Here is a 16,951-nt window from a genome sequence, read left to right on the forward strand (position 1 = left end):
CCAGTGATGTCAAAACTATTCTAAAAAAGATTGAAACCAATAATAGAAAGAAAAAATCATCAATATACCAAATCATCCATTTTTTTCAGAAATCAACATTCCACTATAGATCAAGTTCACAGAATAACGAATATAATAGAAAATACATTAGAAGAAAAGAAAGTCTGCTCTACAACCTTCTTGGACGTAGCACAGGCTTTTGATAAAATCTGGCATGACGGTTTAAACTATAAACTAAGAACATTCATGCCTAAACAGTATTCAGAAATCTTGAAATCATATATTGCGAATAGATATTTCAGAGTAAAACAAGAAGAAGTGTACACAGACTTAAGCGAGATCAAAGCTGGTGTGCCACAAGGGAGTGTCTTAGGTCCGGTCCTGTACCTATTGTATACGTGTGACATTCCAGAGCTAGAACAAAACACTATTGCCACCTTCGCGGATGATACAGCCATACTAGCGTCAGAAGACACTAGTGAAGAAGTGACTGATAAGTTGCAACTCTCAGTAAATAAAATATATAATGGATCAGAAAATGGCAAATAAAATTAAATGAGACTAAATCTGCACACATTAATACAAATAAAAAAATAGAAAATTTCCCAGTTAGAACAAATGATACCCAAATTCCTTATGCAACATCAGCAAAATAGTTGGGCATCACCCTAGACGCGAAGCTGCGCTGGAAAGTCCATGTCAAAAAGAAAAGAGGGGAGCTTGATATTAGATACAAGAAATTGTATTGGCTGATTGGAAAAAATTCAACAATATCAATTATAATAAATTAATCATCTACAGAAAGAGAGGTGATGTATACCATTAAAAGGAGAAAGTTGGAATATCTCGGACATATAATGAGAAACAGCACTAAATACAGATTACTGAAGGTAATCCTACAGAGTAAAGTATTCGGAAAGCGAGGAATTGGGAGAAGGAGAATATCATGGTTGAAGAACCTGAGGAAATGGTTCTCCACAACAACAACGAATCTATTTAAAGCATCAGTCAATAAAATAATTATAGCCAGAATGATTGCCAATATTCGGAACGAATAGGCACTGAAAGAAGAAGAAGAATCCATCTACAAGCAAGTACTGAGGCCAGTATGGGTATACCGGTACCAACTCTGGGGCTGTACCAAAGCTAGTAATCTACATATTATCCAGAGATTTTAGAACAAAGTACTAAGAAACATTGTTGATGCTCCTTGTTATATCCGTAACAGCAACCTCCACCAGGATCTGGATATGGAAACTGTGATAGAAATAATCAAGAGAACAGCGAGCAGCAAATAACCAGCAGAGGCTGCATAGTCATGTGAATGTCGAGGCAATCCAGCTTCTTGACAACACTGAACTAAACAGAAGACTCATAGACAGACAGAACCATTTGGGTTAGTGTAAATGTGTACTAGTTTAGTGTAAATAGCAGAGTATAGTGCTTTGAAGTTATTGCATGTTAGTTATAGTGCATTAGTTGATAGATAAAATAAGAGTAAGCCATCGGGTATGCCCTTAGATTTAAATATTTGCTGTTTATTAAGTTAGTTTAGAAAATAACTGATAATTGGTCATTTGTGATCAGATAGCAGTATACAAACACTGCACAGGCGTTAAAAAAATTATTTAGTTTTTTTATGCCTCTTCTATATAAAATTTATGTTTATATGCTTCTGTATTGTTTATACCCACTATGAAAATATTAAAATAAATATTTACATTTTTTGATATGCAGGCCGGAGTTAAAGTTTTTTGCATTTTAGTGAAAATATTTTTTTTGCGAATAAAAAACACATTTTTTATTTTTTATTAATTATTTTGATAAATAGAACCTTAAGCTATGAAAATATACTTTAAATCCATTTTCTCTGTTATTTCGTTTCCTTAATATTTACGTCTAAAGTCAAATATTCCTTAACTGGGCCGTTATTAGGTCGGTTTACCTTAGCAAAGTTTAAATATGCTCCAATTACGTTTTGTGACATTGAGAGATCTTTTCTTTCTATAAACAAATGTTAACATATCGTCCCTACCATTTCCAACTATCGAATGTGAAAAATCGGGTTTTTTAGATTTGATGCCTTGTCCTTGCATTAGACGTGATAAACCGTGTGGTAAAATATCGCAATTGTAGCTTGATAAGGAACGCGAGAAATATTTTGTTTAAACTATCGAATATAAACATTTTGTCATTTTGTTTTGGTCAAAATATCGAAAATACTGCAAACTGACGAAAATGAAATATTCGATACTTTTGTTTTGTATAAATATAACTAAAGACATATTTGTGCAACGCAAAATGACGAATGGGTCACATTTATAAAATTTTAGAAGCCCGAAAAAAAGGCTTTTGCAAAGTTTGTATCACTTATGATGGTAGACCAGATGACGAAAAGGTTTTAAACCTCGAAGCCCACCACAAACGCCTTGAAAGAGGTTACAGTCGGCTTTGGAGAATAATAAAATATTGCATTTAATTTTGATCTTTAATCTGTTTTGTCAACGTCTGATCTTTTTTTATGCGAGAAAACTTGCCATTTTCTAGTAATACATACTTTCATAAAAATACTTTTAATAATTTCTTTAAACATAATTATCCCATTTTATCCGACAACTTCAATTTTTAATTAAATTATTTGTATTAAACTTTGTAAGAACATTAAAATTATTTTAATTTTAATCCTTTTCAATTAAGAATATGAATGGGTTAAAATTATACCAATATGAACTGTCGAAAATGCCACATTCGCAATTTTGAAACATTGGACCAAAACAAATCGTTGATTAACACAAAAAGCAAAGTAACGAATGTGATTTTCTGGAAAAAAAAACGGTAAGCAGTTCAATTTTGTTATCAATCTAACAAGGATTAAACATTAAATATAAAAAACATAAAACTTTTTTTATTTGTCAAGCCGCTGATTTAGGATTCTCTAAAAAAGAGTTATCTTTCTCTCCTGAAAAGTACCACTTTTCAAATTCGATGGTTGGAAATGGTAGGGACGATATAGGAGACATTATTACTTTCGAATTAATATATGAATATGTATCGTTACAATAAAAATATGTAAATTTGTTTTATTATATTCATATTTATCTTGTGGTCAGAATAAGATATTTTAAGATACTATATGGTGTATACAGGGTGGTCCGTAAGTAATTGTACAAAAAGAAACAGTAGATTCTACACTTTAAAATATTACGATTTAAGCCAAATAGCTTTAATAAAATGTTGATATTAAGAAAGATACAGGGTATTAAAGTGCAAATTTAAAATTTTATTTTTGGCTATAACTTTCATGTTCGTAAACATTTATGCATAAAAATTTACAACTGGGTACTTTTAAATATGAAAAATTATAATTTGATGCACACTTTGATCAAATAATATAGACGCTTATAAGCGTTTATATTCTTTGCTTTGATGTAGCTGATAGTGGGCGCCACATACGCCACATATGTGGCATAAATTTGCACTTAACTTTTTTACTTTTTGAGTTACCTGTATTTGTGACAAAAAATATTAAAGATACATTATGTTAACAAAAAAAAAAGGTATACCCGTTAATAACTTTAAAACTCAATAGTTTTCGAGATAATCGCATTTTACAAATCAGCTACATAATTCTGATTTAAGGCAATTACCCCAGGCAACGAAGGAAAAATAGACAAAAACATTAAAAAATCTAAATTTTGGTATAAAATATCTTAAACTAAAGTTATTAGTTAACGAAATATTAAATATAATAAATATATCCGCAGGATAATTAATAATAGGATTTGAAAAAAACAGAATAATAGGATTTTACATAAAAGATTTTACGTTTTATGGTAAATTAAAGTCATAGTCAAAACAGTTTGTTAACACACCAAATTAAGAAATGTCCACACCATTTTCTTTAATTCATTTGTCAATATATTCCATAAAAGATCGTCTCATATTAAATAGCTTCATTGGTTCTAAAAAAACTGCTCCAGTAGTTATTTCTTTCCATAGTTGGTTGCAAATGTTTACGGGATTCTTATGGACACGTTGTTTTAATACGCCCCATACACCAAAATTAAGCCGATTAAATTCTGGGCTACGTGGTGGCTATAATGTATAATGGATGAATATATTCTTTTGGATACATATCCAAATCTTATGGTATAATATGGAACTACTATCTTATTTGTCGCAGAGGTTAAATAATGTATTAAACTGTGATGTATCTCATTCAGTGATTATTTATATACACACGGAATAACCTATCGATCATATTACTTGCTTATATGATTACGTTACAGCTTACGAGTAACTATAATTACATCTCGAACAAATCAACTATTATGATTAACTAACGAACTAATATTATGCTGAACTAAATTGTCTGTGTGTTTACTATATTTATAACAATATCGGTTATTAGGCCAACAATAACGTTTTTGTAAAAATTCTTTAAGATTACATTGGTAGCAAAAGTATTATAAAACAAGACACATGTGTATTGTCCTAATAAAAATGGGTAAATAATTTATGTAATGAATAATAAGTATTCTTTTAGGATTTTTTCTAAATTAAATAATTATATTAATATCTCACCACATTGCCAAGCAATATGACTACCACGACCAATCCAACGTTCAGAAAAGTTATATTTAAGTATGTTCTTACTGTTTTCTCTCTAGGATGTGGTGGTGTACTATCTTACATAAACCACATATTTTGGCTTTTCAGCATTTTACAATAGGGAAAAAGTAATACAACGCCAGTAGGTATAGAAACTTAAAAAGCGATAGAAAAGGGAAATTGTAAACATGATGACGGCCAACGTCTGAATACTGACACGGCACCTAAAGAAGAAAATAAAGAATATTTTCTCGAATGAGATATTTAGCAGCCATAACAAAAATTTTGTAATGTTGAAAATTATCATATTTGAGTTGTTTTAATAAGAATAAACTAAGAATTAGCTTATCTACAGGTATTTAGTGCTTTACCGCACATATATCACAACTAAGAATTATTATGCAGCTGACTTATAAAATGCGATTATCTCGAAAACCGTTAAATTTTGTGGTTACTAACAAGTATACCTTTTCTTTGTAAAAATAATGCATCTTTAATATTTTTTAACACAAATAGAGCTAACTTAAAGAGCAAAAAAGTTCTATGCCACACATGTGGCATATGTGGCGCCCTCTATCAGATACATTAAAGTGTGTATAAAATTATAATTTATCCTACGTAAAAGCATCCAATTATAAATTTTTGTCCAAAAATATTTACAAACGTAAAAGTTATACTGAAAAATAAAATTTTAAATTTCCACTTTCTGTATCTTTCTTAATATCAACATTTTAATAAAGCAAGTTGGCTTAAATCGTAATATTTTAAAGTGCAGAATCTACGTTTTCTGTTTGTACAATTACTTAAGGACCACCCTGTATATCTTAAAATATTAGTGTATATTTTGCCGTTTTTTGTTACAAAACATGAAGTTTAGAAAATACATCAAGAAATAATAATACAATTGTTTTAAATTAAAATCACACTGTATTTAACCTAAACTTTAAAATTGGTATTTATAAATATAAGCAGATATCTAAATTATCTGCATATCTGCATATCTGCATATTATTATTTGTGCATATTTCTGCAAATTCAATTTCTTTTAAAATACATATTGCATGCATATTTTAGACATTATTTAGTGCATATTTTCACGTCTCTAATAATGACATCTGAATTATTACCTTTAGCCTCTGAACGTATAGTTTCAGTTGACCTCATTACTTTCGATTTGCTCTATATACTGAGATTTATATTTTAATGTAAATAAGCTCTAATTATTTAAAACCCAACAAATATTGCTTTTTTATTTAGCTCAATAATATAAAGTAATTGTCAGACCTGCACATTCATTTCTATACGCAAAACTAATTTTATAGCCAGTGGAAATTCACTGAAAAATACAAAAACGCCGATGTTATACCAGAAATGATGAGCAAACGATGCGAATGAGCTAGTGATGAAAATTATGAATTTAATATGTTTCAGGGCATTTGTGGACCCTCTTTTTGCTGAGTGGGTCATAAAACGGGGAAAATTACGAAACAAATTCATAGGCCGCAATGAGAAACGACTGCTTCGTTCTGGCGGGACGAAAATTACAAAATAAAATAAACCAACACTATTTATAAAATATTTACTCCGGGAAGAGAGTTTCATTACAGCTGCGGTTGGACTTCGTATATTTATTTTTAGTCTACATATATAAACATACATGCAAGACTTTTGAAAGCTGTTATATATGTGACAAATAATATATTCTTAATACAAGAAGTTGCTAGTTAAGCTTTAGAACTATGAGACGTACAAAAACAAGAAGAACGCTATTTGAAAAAAATTGGTGATACATTTTTTGTAATTTTTTCATAATCACTGCATCAGGCTGATTTTTAAACTTTTTTTCTAACCTCCCAAAAAATCAGAAATACAGTACAGTTCTTGCTATGAAAAATACAATACTCAATATATGCGACGACCAGTTTCTAAGTAATAGTCAGAGCAAATTACTTGAGATATTTATTAACAACTGTTATCCAAAGACACTTCTTAAGCAATTAATTTACAACTCCCACTATTATGATGAACCATTGGAAAAAGATGTTCCACAAAACTTTACATGTAAAAGATTGACATTCGTTGATAATCTAACAAATAAGATTACAGCTCTCTTCAAACCATACAATGACATCAGAATTGGTAGTTACAGCGGTCAATCATCATCATTAATTAGACTATATTTGTCCACTGCTGAACGTAGGCCTCCCGTGAAATTTTCCACGTATTTCTATCTTGAGCTTCTTGCATCCAGTTTGTGGTGATGCGCTTGATATCATCCGTCCATCTAGTCGGTGGTCGTCCTCTGCTTCGATATGCGTCTTGCCTTGGTCGCCATTCCAGAATCTTTCTGGTGCATCTATCATCCGTTAATCTGGCAACATGTCCGGCCCAAGCCCATTAAGCCATGGCTATTTTTTCAACTGCATCTGTGACTCCTGTTCTTCTTCTTATTTCTAGGTTTGGTACTTTATCTCTGATGGTAATACCTAATATTGATCTTTCCATATCGCGTTTTGTAACTCTTATTCTGTACTATATGTAAGAACCGGTAAAACGCACTGGTTAAAAACCTTTCTTTTTAAAGAAACTGAGATAATAGAGTTGAAAATGTTATTCAATCTACCAAAGGCAGCCCATGTGAGATCTATCCTTCTTTGTATTTCAGTTGTCTGATTATGCCTAAGCGAACCTCATGCCCTTGATATTTGTAAGCTATTACTTGGTTGATGCTATGGCTCTTAATTAGAATTTTACCGCTGACTACAAGGTTGGTCATAAATTTTGTCTTTGAGGTGTTAATTTTAAGACCAATTGTTTTTGACACTTTATAGAGCGTGTGCAGCATTTTTGTAGCTTTATCAACTCTATCAGATATTAAAACAATGTCATCGGTAAATCTTAGGTGGTTCAGATCTTCCCCATTTATATTAATTCCCATGTTATCCTCTCGTTCCATTTGCTTGAACATATATTCAAGAACAGCTGTAAACAATTTAGGGGAGATAGTATCACTCTGTCTAATTCCACGTTTTTTTCGAAACTTCTTGGTATCTTTATGAAGGCGGACACAAACTGTACCAGTTTCGTAAATACTTTTAATCAAGGCGATATATCGGTAGTCAATGCGGCAGTCAGCCAATGCTCGAAGCATTTTATAATGATCTATAGTATCAAATGCCTTTTCATAATCTAACTTGTAGATGATCATTTGTTCCGTATCTGGAGCGGAACCCAGCCTGTTCACAAGGTTGGTAACTATCCAGTTTGTTCACAAGCCGTTTTGTTATTATCTTCATGAATAGTTTGTATGTATGGGAGTGCAAACTAATAGGTCTGTAGTTCTTTAGGAAATTATCTGTGTATTTGTCTTTCAATTTTTTTTTGTTTATAAGTTCTTTAGTAGCTTGAGTGAGTTTATCCATCTTGTTTTTTCCTTTTTCCTTATATTTTCTATAAGCGTTTCGAATCATGCACTATTTATTCGCATGCTTGTCACCTCTATATCTAATGTATTTTCATTTAGATGTTCTAGTTCTTTCAGTTCTGAAGTTAATAGGCTATTCTATCTTCTATCGATTTCCATTTATTAGAATGTCTCTCTGTTATCATTGCTGTCCTCTCTCGTCTAATGTTAATCATTATTTTTGCTCTAACCAACCGATGGTCACTCCCAACAGTGATTTTATTAATTACTGTAACATCTTGGACAATATTTTTTCTGTTTGTGATGATGAAATCAATTTCGTTTTTTGTTATGCCATCTGGACCAGCCCACGTCCACTTACGTTGTTGGTTCTTTTTGAAAAATATGTTTATCACATAGAGCCGATGATGCAACAAAAAATGTAGTAGCACACCTCCTCTATCATTTCGCTAACCGTATTAAAATGAGCCCATAGCCACTTCTGCGCTGTCTTCTTTAAATCCAAGTTTAGCGTTAAAATCGCCCATTAAGATTACGTGGTGGGTTTTATCTTTTTCTATAGCTCTATTTATATCTTCATAAAAGTTTTCGATTTCTTCATCGCTGTGGCTCGTCGTGGGTGCATATATTTGGATAATTTTAATAGAGCGTCTCTCGTTCAGTTTTAATATGAGGTACACAACTCTTGAGCATACAGCTGGGACAGCGGTATTAGTAACAAAAGTCTATTTTTCGTGTCAAAGATAAGACACCAGTAATGTATACTACCAATACAATATATAAAATACCGCGTTTTGGCTGCGAAGGTTGCTTTATTGAACAGACAAGCCAATGGTTAAAACAACGTATTACCCAGCACAAAAGTGACTGCCATAAAGGTAAAAACACATGCGCTGTTGTCGAACACTTCATCAACACAGGTCATGAATTTGACTATACCAATGTTGAAATCCTACAAACAGCAACAATTATAAAAACAGGCTGTTTCTGGAAATGTGTTATATTACTAACACAAAAAATGTAATAAATTACAAAGCAGATACGAATCAGTTAAGCAGCATCTACAGCAATATTCTGCAATTCATTTAAGTCAAAATTAATTTACGGTATACCTGCTACCTTATTTTATATACAATGTGTCCTTAAAATATGGAATAAATTCGATATTTCCTAAATGAAAAGCCTTTTTAAAAAATTCTAAAACACGTCGATTTTTAAATTTAATGTTCTACATTTTACAATAAAATTTCATTATACAAGGTGATACACATTACAGTGATTACGTGATCGGCTCTTTTTTAAATGTAACACCCTGTATTTTAGGACATTTTTAGATCGATAAAAATGAGCTAATTTCAAAAAAGTATAATACTCGGGTCTAATGGATAAAATTTGAAGGATATGCGCTTAGAAAATAAATTATTTATTATCAATTGCAAAAAAGTAGCCTACTTCTGTTTTTTTTTTTAAATGTAATTATTTTTAGTAACGATCAATAACAATTAAGTAGTACAATAATTGTATTAATTCAAGATTGTTCTGTTTTATTGCTTTGAATTAATTTTAAGTAGAAATGAATTTAAGTGTAAAGCAAAGAATTGAAATAATCATGATGATTGGGTATGGAGATAAATCGCGAACTCAGATAAAAGTGTGTAATTTATTTAATGATAAATATCCAGTAAGTAAGATTGAAAAGAAATTTCGAGAAACTGGTGCGGTTAAAAATGTACGCAATTCAGGTCGTCCCTCTGTAAATTATATTACAACATTAGATGTTCTACTTGCTTTTGAAAAAGATGCACACACTTCTATTCGTAAGGTTAGTAGTGATGTCGATGTTTAAAAAAAATGGTAAAAGTAAGTAAACTAAGTAAAATGTACAGTTGTACAGGAATTAAACGAGGTTGATCCAGATAAGAGAATACAATTTTGCGAAATAATGATGGACAACAGCCACCGAAACCCTCTCTTGGTTCAAAATATTATTTTTTTTTTGATGAGGCTACATTTAAATTAAATGGCGAGGTCAACCGTCAGAATTGTAGATACTGGGCAAAAGAAAGCTCCAACTGGATGCGGAAACATCATACACAATACCCGCAAAAGGTAAACTGGCATTGTAAGAAATAAAATAATTGGACCATACTATTTCGAAAGTAATTTAAACGGACCAGCATACCTTCAGTTTTTAAGTGGGTATCTCGTACCTACTTTTCAACAGGATGATGCGCCTCCGCATTATGCTTTAGATGTTCGAAGGTACCTAAACGGAATTTTTCTGAACAGGTGGATTGGAAGAAGTGGACATATTGAATAGCCAGCGAGGTCACCAGACCTCAATTCTTTGGATTATTTTATGTATCTGCAAATATTGGAGACTTAAAAACAATATATCGTAAAGAAATAAACATTATTTCTCAATATTGAAGTGGAAGCATCTCCTGTCACCGAAGCATTTTTTATTGTTAAAAACAAATCTACTAAGTGGAAAAAAGACGCATTATCAAAGATTGTGGAAACTAGTTATGTAAATTATTTAAAACATTTACCTGATACGAAAACTTCAACTAAAATATTAAAAGATCCATTTGAAAATTGGAAATACTTTTTTAATACAGATATGTTAGAAATTATTGTCTAATATACAAATCAGCATATTTCTTCAACTGCAGCCAATTATTCTTGTGAAATAGATACATCACCTACGGATATGTGCAGGTTTCAAGCACTCTTTGGATTCTTGTACTTAGCTGGCATCTTAAAATCAAGTCGCTTAAGAGACTTATACAACACCCAAGGAACAGAGGTTGAGTTATTTCGACGTGTAATGTATCTAAACAGATTTTTATTTCTTTTAAGCCACTTAAGATTTGACAATTACGAAACTCGCAAGAAGCTGGATAAGTTGGCACCCATACCTACTGCAAAACTGCTTACAGTTCTTTTCATTTGGTAACAGTGGATGAGAAACTGGAAGCATTTCGAGGGCGTTGCTCATTTAGGCATTATATTCCAAACAAAGTCAATAAATATGGGTTTAAAATTTTCGCCTTAGTTGATGCCACGTGCTACTTTACTTCAAATCTTAAAGTCTAGGTAGGACTGCAAACTGATAGCCCTTATGTTGTGAGTAACTCTCCCAATGCGGTAGTCTTGAGATTATATAAACCCACATATGGATTCAGAAGGAATATTACTAGGTACTGATAACTGGTTTGCAAGTATAAATCTGTTTGAGACATTATACGCGACAAAGCTGACGCTAGTTGGTACAATTGGTAAAAAAAAAAACAAAATTACCACCTGAGTTTGTCAACATCCCAAAGTCACGGTTAGTTAACGGTAGTTTGTTTGGCTTTCGAAAAAAATGCCACTCTTGTATCCTACAAACTCAAGAAAAATTAAAAGGTCCTACTGTTATCCAGTTTTTTAAGACTGGATTCAGATTTAGCCATACGGCTCACACTTCCTCTAAGAGAAAAATTGACTCATCCCAGATATAAAGTTAAGCTAGATAATTAGTTAATAATGACCTTCGTGCTCATGCTACTCTTTTTTATTTGCCATCATCAGTGAAATGAAGAATTACAGAAATGGTTAAATCTAAACATCCACTACTGCCCCCAGCTGTTAATATTGGCAAAAAAATAGACGCTGCAGTTACTTCTTCTTCTTCAGTGCCTTATCCGGTCCGGATGTTGGCGATCATCAAGGCCATCATGGTTTTGTTGACTGCTCTGCAAAACAGCTCCGCTAAGGTCATCCCAAACCATTGTCGGAGATTTTTCAACCACGAGATACGACGGCGTCCCGGTCCTCTTCTGCCAAATACTTTACCCTGCATAACAAGTTGAAGAATTCGATATTTTTCTTCGTTCCGCATCACGTGGCCGAGGTACTCAAGCTTACGTTGTTTAATTAAATTAAGCACTTCTTTTTCTTTTGTCATGCGCTGTAGGACCTCAACGTTGGTGACATGGTCCACATAAGATATTTTTAGTATTCTTCTGTATATCCACATCTCGAAGGCTTCGATTCGTTTTTCAGTGGCTTGCGTCAGTGTCCAGGCTTCAACTCCATATAGTAACACTGGAAGAACGTAGCACCTCACTATCCGCATCTTGGTTCCCAAACTGAGATCACTGCAGCACAGCAAGGATCTCAACTTAATAAAAGTAGACCGTGCCATTTCAATTCTGGATCTAATCTCTTGAGCGTAGTCCCATTGTACGTCGAGGGTAGTTCCGAGGTAAGTGAATCTGTCGACTCTCTGGATCTCTTCGCTACCTGCCATTAGTGCCCCGGGATCTAAATTTGTACGGCTGACAACCATGAATTTAGTTTTCTTAATATTAAGGTTCAGTCCGTATGTTACGCTCACAGTTCGCACTCGGTCTAGTAAGGCCTGCAGATCGTTTAGGCTAGTTGCTAGTAACACAGTGTCATCGGCGTAGCGGATATTATTGATGTATTCACCGTTCACTCGGATTCCCATGTCTAGGTTTGTGAGGGCTTCATTAAAAATCTCCTCAGAGTATATATTGAAAAGAGTCGGCGATAGCACACATCCTTGCCTTACTCCTCGCATGATCTTCACTTGGTCGGTCAGCTGGTCTTCGACCTTGACTTGAGCACGCTGGTTCCAGTATAAATTCATGATGATCCGAATGTCCTTCTCATCCAATCCTACTCTTTGTAGTGCGGTGCGTACTGCAGTTACTGCGATAGAAAAAAGAACCGTCCCACCAAGTATTCATGTGTTAAATGTGGAAAATATATGTGTTTACAACATTGTACAAATATTTCTAATAAATGTGTTTAACATGCAAAATAATTAATAAATAACTGTTTGTTTGTAATAATAGTTTATTTTATTTTGTCAGAAGAATTTTTTAGTCCGTCTGATACTTGCTATTTCAATGCAACCTTTTGAAGTGCGAGTATTAAAAGGTTAAAAATAAACAACATTACACTTGAGACAGTAGACGACACCTGTAGTATACATAGTAGTGTACCTGGGACAATTAATACATAAATGTGGGGCCCCTTACTCCCACAGATCAGTGAAAGAATGGATGGGCATCTTTTGATGAAAATGCAGTTATATTTAAATTTAGGATGCTCCTCCACCTAAAGAAAAAAGCAGTCGATCAGTGTATACTACCGATCAGTAATGAAGAATGATGGGCGAGACATTAAGCAAGAAAAACTAACAATAGAGTCCACTAGAATTACACTGTGGTATTCAAGTGTGGAGTCATCAAGGGGCAAAGGAGGCGACCAAATTTAAGATAGAACTACGACAAAAGGAAACAATCCAGTACAATTAAAAGATAATTGATGAAACAAACACCTATTTTACAGAGCTTCTGGACCTTATAAAAAAGTTTGAAAAATCGCTGGATTCATTGTATTAAGCTAAAAAGAGAATATATCGAATAAAATAAAAATTTCTGAAAAATCATGTTTTGCATTTCATACGAGGTTACTTTAAAAAAAATCATAAAAAAATTTTGTGTCTAAACTTAAAAAAACGGTTTAGCAGTTGATAAATATTTTAAAATATGATTTTTGCGGACAAAGTTAACGAAAAAAAAAAAGGAAATTTGTGCTGAAGAATATCAATCTCACAGTTTTCCAATATGACAACAAAATAAATTGTCTTTGTAGAACGGTTTGTAGAAATACTTAAAGACGTCAAAAACTAATCATAATACCAACATCCATGTCTTCAATTTTAAGTTTAGGAGAAGATGAATTCGAAATTTCATAGATGTTCACCAAACCTGCTGTTATGCTTAAAACAAACAGAATATATAAAGATATAAAAGGTAAGGTTTTTGCTTGTGTAGAGCAACAGACCTCAACAATACCCTGCAACCATATGTTTCAAGAGATGCCCGCAGAAGACGCAAGCGCTATCACGGATCCACTAGTAACAGCAGACAAGGAAACATATTTCTTCCGAACAGGCAATAATTTTGCAGTAAACACCTCAAACTATAAAATACTAAAACTATTTTAAATTCTTGTTACATTGAGGAAAATATTAGTTTGTGTTTATATTTAACTGCATAATTTCTATTCTAAAATGTATATTTTTAGGTTATAAATTACTCCGGTCTTCATACTCGTGAATGCCACTGAACCTCTATAAATCATACAAACACGCTGAATTTTGCTAAGAATGTCAATTTTAGGGCGTCAAAAAAAAATTAAAGAAGAAAGTTTACCACTTTTACCTCCGGTCTATTTCCTAGAACCACCTTGTAGGGGGGCGGAACTGAAAAAATCAATTTAACAATAATCTGTGCGCCATAGAAAAACATGTTCTAAATAAAAAATGTAGTTAAGATAATTTTAAACAAAAATGTTTATCCTCATTTTTTGTGTAGAATAAACCGTTTTCTTAGAAACTTCATATAAAAGCTACTCTCTTTACCTTTAAAAAACATTTTGATTTGTGTCGATAGGATACCCGCATTCAAAGATATCAACTTTTTACCGTCGAGCTGATACAAATTATATTTAAATTGATTTCGCGAGCGCAATTGACATTCAAAATCACCGGTCGCTTTAAGCGTTATTTCTAAGAGAACGTTGCATTCTACATAAAAAGCGTAATAAACGTTTTTATTTAAAGTTATTTAAGCTAGATTTTTCATTTGTAACATTTTTTTCTACGGCTTCCAGATTTTTGGTAAATCCATATTTGGCGTTTTTACCCCCATACGAGGGAGGCTTTAGGGGGAAGCCCAATGGTAAAAGTGGTAAACTTTTATGAATCTTTTAATGGTCCTACAATACATAGTTTTGGCAAAATTCAGTTTGTTCGTATGAATTTTAGGGCTCAAATCTCTGACGACTGGACTAAATTTTGTTTACAGATATTTTTAATAATAACTGTCATTTTGTATAAGTGTCCTAGGTGTCCTAGGTGAACTATGTACAATTTGGAATAAAATAACCAGCTCAATTAAAAATACATATTCAGGAAACAGATGGAAATTTAGTTAGATGACAAATAAAAATTGAATTTTTAACTTCCTCTACATTTTAAAGATTTCAAAATATTCAGATATTCTTCGATATATTTAAACTTAATATTGGGAAAGCTTATAGCCATCCAAAATATTATCCTAGTAAAATGTTTGCACGTTGTAAAGCTTGTTTTTTTTATTTTTGTGCATATACATTTTAAAACCTAACATAAACAATAAGTAGAGACATGTTATATGTTGAATGTATACCTATTATCAACCTTCTATGTGTAATTAAAGAGTTTTATTTAAATGCACACTATGTTAAAAAGAAATAATTAGCCAACGGATGCTCAAACCTATCAAAAGATTGTAAGTCCACGCTTTCTCGAAATTAAAGACATTTAGTTAGTAACGTAAGTCGTTTTTTACTTCATGACTTTATTTGTGATTATTCGGTATTATACCATTAATACAATATCCGACGCAGCAACACACCTTTTTACACAAACACCTCCTCAATTCATCTTTCTTTATTTCCTCGTCCTCCCAAACACTCACACATTGAATTTTATTTTTAGCACTAATAAAATTAAGCGAGTCCGTAGTTTTCACAGTGAAAATCCTATAAATTACCGCACCGAACGGGATTAGCGAGAACCTGAAAATTAACTGACCGAAATAACAAGTCAGAAGTTCCACAAGTTTGAAGCCGTCGGGAACAAGTCTGAGCCACTTAGCCACTTAGTTATAAATACTTTTTGCGAAAATGTTCGATATATTTCACACTTTCCATCAAATAGCTAGAGCTATGTTGAATCGAATTAAGTTGGGGAGATTAGAGTTACTAATTTCATTTAAGAACCGGAATGTACAAGATATTTTTGAAATTTTAAACTTCAGACTTCTTCAAACTCAAATATATATATATATTGATACGATTAGGGTTTATAGAAAATAATTTATAAGTTATATACTACATAATATTAGATATTTGGTTGTTTTAAATAAGTTATATACTAGAGAATTTAATAAAAATATATTTATGTGAGGGCATTTTTAATAAATTAGCATATAATAATTGTAAAAAGTTTTATTTAGTAATTTTAATTTTGTAAATAGATTTAAGTGAGCCATGTGCCTAGGCAACCAACTATACATACTCCAAGTGTCAAATTAAGAATCATAATACGAATATAAGTGGGGTTATTATAATAATATATTGTTTGAAATGTGTATTTTATTAAATTAGAGTGTTAGTTACTAATTTAATTATATATTCTGATCTGAAAAGCCTAAATGTCAACAAAATTATTAATAGAAAAGAATGGAATTCTCTGGATCTCCGGAGATGGCCATGTTTGCGAAATGGTTTGTTCCAGAAAATTCAGACATGTATTAAATAGAACTGAATAGAACATGATATCTTACGAGATGGTTCTAGAATGTCCAAAAGATATAAATACCCGTGATTTGGATTCAAGATGGCAGTTTTTAGCAGTTTTATCATGAAAGTTAGTTAGAAGATAGATACATTTACTTAGTGAAGTCAATTGTTCAGAAGTTTTTGGAAGTTTTTAGTCAGAAGTCAGGCCAGTTTATTATGAAAGTTATTAGACACATTTAGTGAAGTAAATTGTTCAGAATTTTCAAGAAGTCAGTCAGAAAAGTTTAGTAAGAAATATGAAAGATTATTTGGAGTCAGAGAATCAGGTACAAATAGTCAAATTGTTTAATATAGTGAGTTAAATGAAGATTAAAAATTATGCATATAATTAATGCACATGTATAATTATACACAAATAATTATTGAAGATTATAAAAGTATATTGGAAGAAATTAAATTATATTGTGGTTGGAGATTAGTATAAATCAACTTATAATAATTGGATATTGGTATATTGAAAAGAAGAATAAATATAAATGCTGTTTG

At 32.0% G+C, this 16,951-nt stretch overlaps 1 protein-coding gene across 1 annotated transcript in view; it reads right to left on the reverse strand.

Moving 5' to 3' along the window:
* Scgdelta (sarcoglycan delta) overlaps positions 1-15,670 on the reverse strand; it is a 295,638-nt gene extending 279,968 nt beyond the window's left edge. Inside the window, exon 1 of the mRNA XM_072535102.1 lies at positions 15,517-15,670. The gene's annotated coding sequence lies outside the window, so the exon portion shown is untranslated. The remainder of the gene's footprint in view (positions 1-15,516) is intronic.
* Positions 15,671-16,951: the final 1,281 nt, after the last annotated feature.

The sequence above is a fragment of the Diabrotica undecimpunctata genome, chromosome 6, assembly GCF_040954645.1.
Source record: "Diabrotica undecimpunctata isolate CICGRU chromosome 6, icDiaUnde3, whole genome shotgun sequence".
NCBI classification, from domain to species: Eukaryota; Metazoa; Arthropoda; class Insecta; order Coleoptera; family Chrysomelidae; genus Diabrotica; species Diabrotica undecimpunctata.